This window comes from Crocuta crocuta, unplaced genomic scaffold (assembly GCF_008692635.1).
Source record: "Crocuta crocuta isolate KB4526 unplaced genomic scaffold, BGI_CrCroc_1.0 scaffold69, whole genome shotgun sequence".
NCBI lineage: Eukaryota > Metazoa > Chordata > Mammalia > Carnivora > Hyaenidae > Crocuta > Crocuta crocuta.
The window spans coordinates 2120422-2129271 of record NW_027551576.1 but is presented as its reverse complement, the minus strand read 5'-3'; positions in this window follow the sequence as shown (position 1 = coordinate 2129271).

Below are 8850 nucleotides of genomic sequence, written 5' to 3'. Positions count from 1 at the left end.
CCGCCCGGCCCACACCGTCTCCATGCAGCCCCACGGCCTGAGGCTCTTCCTACCCAGGGCCCCTTTCCTCTCCCTTCCTGCGCAGGTGCCCACACCGGGGCCTGAGTGTCCCCTGGCCCGCTCCTGCCCTTCCTCCCCTGTGTCACTCGAAGGCGTTTATCCCTGCAAAGCTCTTGCACTTCTAATTCTGTCTTGGCGTCTGCTTCTTTTTTTAAAATTTTTTAAAATATTTTTTATTTATTTCTGAGAGAGAGACAGCGTGAACAGGGGAGGATCAGAGAGAGAGAGGGAGACACAGAATCTGAAGCGGACTCCAGGCTCCGAGCTGTCAGCACAGAGCCCAATGCAGGGCTCGAACCCACGAACCGTGACCCCATGACCTGAGCCGAAGTTGGACACTTAACCGACTGAGCCACCCGGGCACTCCGTGTCTGCTTCTTTTCAAGCCTGAGTTGACTCAAGCCTCAAAGAAAACACCAACAAATCCTCGAAAACATCAGGTGAGAAAAACCTCCAGGAGCCCCTGACTTCCTCCTAGGAGGTGTTCTGGTATTTTTGGAATTCTCCTGGTGCTCGAGCTGCTCACCCGTGTCCCCGCTGGCGTCTTTCCATTCCAGAAGACTTTCCTCCAAGAGCAAAATATGGCTGGTCCTTCGCTGTATGTGCATCGTAACGAGATGTTCTTGTCAGTAAACTGCCCTCCGCGTTAGCAGCCCGTGGGGCTTGTGATGAAAAAGTAGTTTATTATGTGTTTCCTGTTATAAAAAGCGGTGACTGTGTGGCACAGGCCGGAGGTGCTGGATGTGGGGGTGAAGGCACAGGTGTGCAGGGTGAAAATGGGGACGGGCACCCAGGGATGAGGCTGGGCGCTTCCTGGGGTGCCCCAAGGTTAGGTGAGCAAGTGCGCGGGAGGCAGTGGCCCCTCACCGTCGTCATCACTGCCGGCCCCCGACCGGGCGGCGTGGCAGCAGCTCAGCCCCGTCCAGGGAAGGTTCGACGCTAAAGGCAAGTTTTGGGAGGACACAGAAGGGAGCACCCCCTGCACTGTCGTGGGGCCTCCGGGAGCCAGTTGTCAGGATGGCGCCATCTGCAGGCGGGTGCGCTCCAGGTGCTGCTCTGAGTACTTGACACGCAAGAAGTCGCTGATCCTCCGAGGAAGGCGCCGCTCCCACGTCCCCACCCAAGTGAGGGGCTACACCAGCCCAGGACGGGAAGGGGGGTGCCTGAAAATGGCTTTTCGATTTTAGCTCAACCCTCATGTCAAATTGTAAAAGAGCTGAAGCTGGAGAAGCCAGGAACGGGAACACAGGCGATCGAGACTTCTCTGGGGAAGATGTCTACACTGGCGCCTACACCTATACATCTACACTTACACATCTACATCTACACGTGTAGACCCGCACGTCTACACCCGCACGTCTACACCCACACGTCTACACGCCACATCTACACCTGTGTCTTGTGATTTCGCTGCCTGAGATTTAATGTGTGTTTTTAACACAGATAATGATGAGGGAGCGTGGGGCAAGCTGAGGGCAGAACATAAGCCGGGACACATACCCCCCTCCCCCACCAGCCCCGGTGGGGTCTGTGTGACAGACCTGGGACCCTCCCGCCTACCCGAGAACAAAGGACAGGGGTTTAACGCTCGCCACGGTCATGCGGGAAACTAAGGCAAATGAAGAGTTAAATTCCCTCACTGCCTGCAGCCCACTGACAAGTCCTTGGAACAGGCAGAGGGACCCCCCCTCTGGGAGCTCAGCTGCCTCGAGGATGACACTTTGCTGGGGACAAAAGAGAACCTTAGCGTCACATTATCCCAACCTTGAGGACCCTGCAAGTCTACTTCCTTTATCTTGACTACCCCCACATATACGCTGGCGATCACACTCCAAGCTTATGGCCCCGATATGTACCTGAAGAGTCTCAAGACTGAGGCTTTATAAAATGGTAATAAATGGCGTTTCCCTAGCAACAGCCAGCCCCTCAAGGTCCTGGAAACCTTGCTTCCAAAATACCTTAGAGACTTACTCTATCCCTGACCTCCTCCCAACCTGAGGGTGTATATGAGTTACCCGTCAGGACCCCGGGGCAGCTCTTCCTGCCCACAGGTCCCGCCCCCATGCTTTAATAAAATCACCCTTTGCACCAAAGACGTCTTCAAGAATTCCTTCTGGGGTGCCTGGGTGGCTCAGCCAGTTAAGCATCCAACCTCAGTTCAGGTTATGACCTCACGGTTCATGGGTTCGAGCCCCATGTCGAGCTCTGTGCTGACAGCTCAGAGCCTGGAGCCTGCTTCAGATTCTGTGTCTCCCTCTCTCTCTGCTCCTCCCCTGCTCATGCTCTGTCTCGCAAAAATAAATAAAAGTTAAAAAAAAAAAAGAATTCCTTCTTGGTCATTGGCTCTGGACCACCATACCATCACCCCAAAACTTCATCAGATAAGGTGTTAATGTTCTCAATAGTTTTCGAAAGAAAAACAAAAAACTCTACCACACAAATAAGCTACAAAAACAAAATGTCTATGAACTGTAAATTTACAAAACAAATAGAAAAGGCCAGAAAACACACACGAAAAAGACTAACATCAGTGACACTCAAAGACATATAAGCTCAAATATTCGGATATCTTTGGCTGTGAAACTGCAAACGATTTTTGAAAATAACACAGCCTGCTTTGGGGAAGGGCGTGGGAGGATTATTACTTCTAATACTTCCTTACTTTAGGGGGAATGAAAACAGACAAAATTTTCCCAGAAGGTAATTTAGCACTAGATATGAATGGAGGGGGGTGCGGGGTGAAATGGGTGAAGGGGATTAAGAGGGGCAAACTTCCAATTATAAAATGAGTAAGTCACGGGGATTTTTCATTCCCTAGGGAATACAGTCAATAACACTGTAATACACTTACCGTGCTGACCATTTCTTAGTGCATATAACGGCTGAGTTAGTGTATTGTATGCCTGGAACTAATTGAATATTATATTTCAACTATCCTTCAATTAAAANTAAAAAAAAAAAAAAGAAGAGGGGAAGTGCAAAGTCTGCAGGCAAGTGTTTTGTGAACTGATGGAGGCACAGACCCCACCTGAGGCCCCGGACCTGTGCGGGTCCCCAGAGAGACCAACGGAGCATCTGGACACCCTTGTTCCGAGTTACACGGAGCCCAGAGGAAACCACATAATAATCCACCATCGGGGTGCGGTGCGCACCCCAAAATGCCACATGGCTTTGCTTCTGTCTAGAATGTTATCAACCCAGGGCTGTCACCCTGCCTGCCTCATGCTAATCAGGAGCTCAAATTAGCAGCCACATCTGATTAATCAAAAGGGGGGCTTGCTAATTAAGCAACAGTTCAGCAGACCCATCATTCAAAACATGGGGCTCTGGATGGGGAGTGGACCCTGATGAAAGCAGTCTTCTAGGGGAGCATCTCCACACCACTGCTACCATAACACTTGTGATTTTGTGCACGCTCATTTCAGGCCAGGCTCCGCCCTCCTGCTTTCCTTGTTTTAACTCATTTCACACGACTACAATTTTGTGAGGAAACTGAGGCACAGAGAGATTCAACTAATATTGTTCAGAGTGTCATGGAGGTTGAGTGGCAGAGGCAGAACTCACATCGAAGGGCATCTCATCTCAAAGCCTGTGACCTTGAGGGCTGTTATGCCTCCATTCCCTGTCCATTCATATTCATCCATTCCTTTATTCTCATATTCGTTGAGCTCCTACTGTCAGACACTGTTCTGGACATTTAGGACACAGCAGTGAACAGAAAACAAAATCCCTATTTTCCCAGAGTTCCCTTTAGAATGGAAGGAGACAGACAAATGAAAAGACAACATAAGCATGTTGAGAATTAGAAAAATAAAGCAGAGGAGGGGATGGAGAGAGATAGGGGAGGGTGTTATTTTAGCTAGGGTGGTCAGAGAAGGCTTCTGGGAGGAGGTGACATTTAAGCAGAGCCCTGGATGAAGGGAAGGAAGCAGAATTAAAGATACTTAGAGGAAGAGCAGAGCAGAGTCCCGCACCCCCAATACAGAACCATGGATGCTTTTCTGTCTCTGTGTTCCAAGGCCCCGGGTCTTTGCTCACTCTGCTGCCTCTGTTCCTCCCACCAAGTGCTGGTCGCCTTTCATCCTTGAGCGGGCTTGGGACCAGAGCTGGAGTGAAGGTCCACGGCTGAGTCACCCCTTGGTCCCCAGCTTCAGTGGCTGCTTCCTCAGCGGGTCATCCTCGTCCACCCAGGCTGCATCAGGTGCCTCTACGGTGACCCCACAACCCCCTGAGCATATTCCAAGCACAGGGAATGGCAAGTGCCAGGGTCCTGTGGCAGAAATAAAGATGCGTGGCTCAAGGAACAGAGATGGCCAAACGGTCTGAATGATGGAGTGAGTGGTCCACATTGAAACTGAGAAGTTGGACAGTGGTCATCGGATCAGAGAGCATTACAGGTCAGAGCAGGGGTTGGGAGCATTTTTCCAAATGCAGTAGGAGAAGCTTTTGGAGACATTTTAAAAATATTTTTTTATGCCTTTATTTTGAGAGACAGAGACAGAGAGCAAACAGAGGAGGGGCAGAGAGGGGGAGAGACACAGAATCTGAAGCAGGCTCCAGGCTCTGAGCTGTCAGCACAGACCCCGACGCGGGGCTCGAACCTATGGACTATGAGATCATGACCTGAGCTGAAGTCGGACACTTAACCGACTGAGCCACCCAGGCGCCCCTATTGGAAGCTTTTAAGCAGGGAGATGACGGGACTTACAGTTTCTGGAGATCACTCTGGCCACTGCTGCAGTGGTCCAGCCGGGCAGTGACGACGGTCTGGGCTGAGTGGTGGCAGCCTTCCTGGCGTCTCCCTCCGGGTCTACCTGACAGTAGCCCCCCCGGACAGTCCCACCGCGTCCCAGACACCCCTCGCTCCTCTCCATCTGCCTTCCTTATTGCACCACAGCGCAAAGGACTTGCACTAGAAACTGGACCGAATGGGCACCACTCATTCATGTCAAGGAAGGACTTTGAAGAGATAGTGGCTTTCTCTGGGGAAGGGGGTGGTGTCTTGGTCATGTTTGTTTGCCCAGCATCTGTTCCCACCCTTTTCCTTTGGGGACCCACTTCCCTCCTCCCCCACTCTGAGTTCACGTGCTTGGGTACGACTGATGAATCCCCCAGCTCAAGAGGTGGCCAGGGGACCCGGCCCTGGGAGTCAGTCCATTCCATCCTCTCTCAGCCATGCTGGTCGATTAGGAGACGGGCTTGCAATCTAGGCTGGCTCAGTGTCACTCCGTCCCAGGACGGCGACAGAAGCTTTGGGGACGAGAATCTCACTTTACAGTGTGGTTGCCAATTTGGTAGGATGTTAGCCTGAAGCTGCTGGAAGTCTTTTTTCACTCCCTCATTAACAATAGAAACAGTCAGAAGGTAAAGCTTGGGCAGAGAAAAGCAGAGAGGTGGAGAGAGGGAGTCCTGATGCCGTCCTTTGAACGCCTGGACCCAGCTGTGCCTGAAGCAAGAACCCTAGACATTTTTATGAATCAATTCTCTTTTATGCCTAAGTCAATTTAGGAGTCTGTCAATTTTCTTAGGAGGCTGTAAAAGCTCTGAGTATTTCAGAAGAGGCTATGTGGCCTTTCTTTGGATATTTGCTACGCAAAGGATGGGAAGGGGCCCATCAGCAATACCTGAGAGTTTCTTGGAAATGCAGAGTCTGGCCTCACCCCAGGCCTTTGGAATCCGCCCCTGCATTTTGACAGGGTCTCCTAGGTGATTTGCACACACACTGCAGTCGGAGAAACAAGTCCCGAAAACAGTCCAAACATCAGTAGAGCCAGATGACCTTTAAGAGTCTTCCCAGTCCTTGGGCCCTCTGACCTGCTTNCTGCATTTGACAGGTGACGTTCACATTTTGGATTTTCTTTTCTTCTGTTTGGGCTTTAAGTGCTTATGGCTTAGGGATGCAGGGCCAGGCAGGGCATGGAAAGGAGAAAGAAATGATGAGAGCGGCTGGGACACAGCCCTGGGAGGGAAGCGGCTTCCTTAACGGAACCCTCTGTCTGCTTTCCCGAGGGAAAAACACATTCTTTGCTGCGAGGCCCATAACAAAATCCCTGCCGTTGTTTTTTGGGGAAGCAGTGGAAGGAGAGAGGGGCCTTCCCCCACTGAATTCAGAGATGGGGAGGGTTGGGGAAGGGGGAGGGGAGGCTGGCCGTCTCTTCTGGGCTTGGCAGGCAGTAGGAGCTCAGAAACATTTGCCAAGAGTCACAACAGTTAAATGCCACGTGTGACCCTGGGTCAGGCAGGAATTGCCGTAAAGGGCATCATGGCGGAAACCGGATGCGGACTGTAGATTAGGTGATAGTATTGCAACGGTGTGAAATTTCTTGAATTTGATAAAGATAGTGTGACTACGTAAGGGCATGTCCTTTTCCAGAGGAGACGTGATCATGTTTATAGACAAATAGGGTCCAGGGGCACCTGGGGGGCTCAGTCGGTTGGGTGTCCGACTTTGGCTCAGGTCATGATCTCGCAGTCCATGGGTTCGAGCCCCGCGTCGGGCTCTGTGCTGACAGCTCAGAGCCCGGAGCCTGTTTCAGATTCTGTGTCTCCCTCTCTCTCCATCCCTCCCCTGCTCATCCTCTGTCTCTTTTTCAAAAATATAAATGTTAAAAAAAAAAAAAGACAAATAGGGTCCAAATGTCCACAATTCACTCTCAAACGGCCTAGCAAAATCCTTATATGATTATGATTATGATTATGATGTGTGCATGAGGGAGAAAGAGAAAAATGAAGGGAGGCTGTATTAGACGCTCTACCTAAGCTAAAACTACATTTCCCAGAATCCCCTTGCATGTATGGTTCTGAGTGAGAATTGGCCCAAAGCGACATTCGGCCAGGATTTAGAGGGCAGGAGTGAAGCGGGGGCGTCACTCCCTGAAGGCCTCCAGGGTCAGAGGCAGTGAGATCTGGGCGCTCACGGAAGAGCTGAGGGGTCTGGCGTATACTTGCGGCCCCCTGGCCTGGGCCCGGCTGACTGGGCTCCAGGTTGCCCATCACACACCCAAAGCCGGAGTCCGTGGAGGCGCTGGCCTTCCCCAGGGCANCAGAGCCCGACACGGGTCTCGAACCCATGAACCGTGAGATCATGACTTGAGCCGAAGTTGGGTGCTTAACTGACTGAGCCACCCAGGTGCTCCCATCATGGCGTTTTAGAATTTGCTTTTTATTTTTTTNCCACGAACCGTGGGATCATGACCTGAGCCGAAGTCAGACGCTTAACCGACTGAGCCACCCAGGCGCCCCTAGAATTTGCTATTTAATGTCCTTCTAAGTAAAGGAAAATCTAAAACCTGAATCCTCAGCAGACATTTTATTGTTCATCTTCATACTCTGCAAATGCCAAGAGGAGCGCTTTCAACTCGGGTGTGAATTACACGATACGCATTTCAGAACTTGGACGTGCGCGTGCCATTTCATCCTTTCCAGAACGGGAGAAACTCACACAAAACTGAGGTGTTTCGATTCCACTTCTTGAGATGTGCGCATGCGGCCAGGGCTTCCCGCTTCCGCTCACTGATGATCAGGGAAAGCACGGGGTGCCGTATCTTCCCCTTCCCTCCATTTTCAGGGTAAGTGGTCATCCTGTGTGTATGTGTTCCAATGAATGAGGCACCCAAAGAATTGAAGGTCTGCCACTGTTTATCATAGAACCTTTATTATTTTTCCTCTAAATTCTTAGAAACGTACATAACGCCCGTGCTGTGGTTATGACACCATTTATAGACATTTAAAATGCATCTTCATTTATAAATATTTTACATTTGGTCCATAGAACAGATAATTTTTCTAAATAATACTGTAATTTTTTTAAAACAGGCTCTGTATATAGTTTGAATATGTATATATTACATATATTTTTTTATATAGAGATAAATTTACTTGATGTTCTGAGAATAAATCCTTATTGCAAAAAAAAAAGCATATATGATAATACAATATCTTTTCCCCCAGGGCAAATACTAAAAAAAGATACACGTATTCACAGCTCTCACAGAAATTGTACGACACGGAATATTGTGCTATATTAAGTAGGTTTGGATGGAAATCAGTTAGGGGGTTTCTCCGTTAGATTTGCTTACAAACATGAAGTACACGGCATTTGTCTTAGAAAGATTCAGCTTCAGTGTCACGCTGAAGAACGAAGAGAAGGTCGGAAGTCTTCCTGCCCTTATGCTAAAGGAATTCACACAGGATGGGGAGGTGGGACCACGGGACACAGTGAAGGGTCCCTTTCCCCCTAAGCCCTATAATTTAACAACACAGAAGCATCTGGGTCATGGATCCACCGGCCGGCATCTGCGGTGCCTTAGCAATGAGGCTATTCTACAGATGATCTCAGGAGAAGGTGTGAGATTCCCTACACGTCACCAAATGAGACCCTATCTACCGCACGCAAGGATGAATGTACAGGAATGTGCCTTTCTACGCGGACACGTACTTTTTGTTTTCTCTACAAGAATGTGCTTAATAGTCTGAGGGGAGTACCTTATTGCACGAACGGGTATATGCTGGTCGCTGTCGGATGAGAAGGACGAGATTAAAAAACCCACAGTCACAGTTACTCACCATCATTATTACGGATTAGTCGTAAAACACGATTTGTGAGCTAAGGAGCTAAGGAGCTAAGGGGCACGACCTAGAGTTTGCTACGTGGGAACCCATCTTCCTGGCAAATGAGAAACGCTGCATCACCGGAACCTGCAGGAAGCCTCTTTGCCAGACTCGCCGTCCACCACCAGCACCACCACCGCGGAGCCCAGTTCCGGAAAGAAACAAATGCTACTTCTCGAC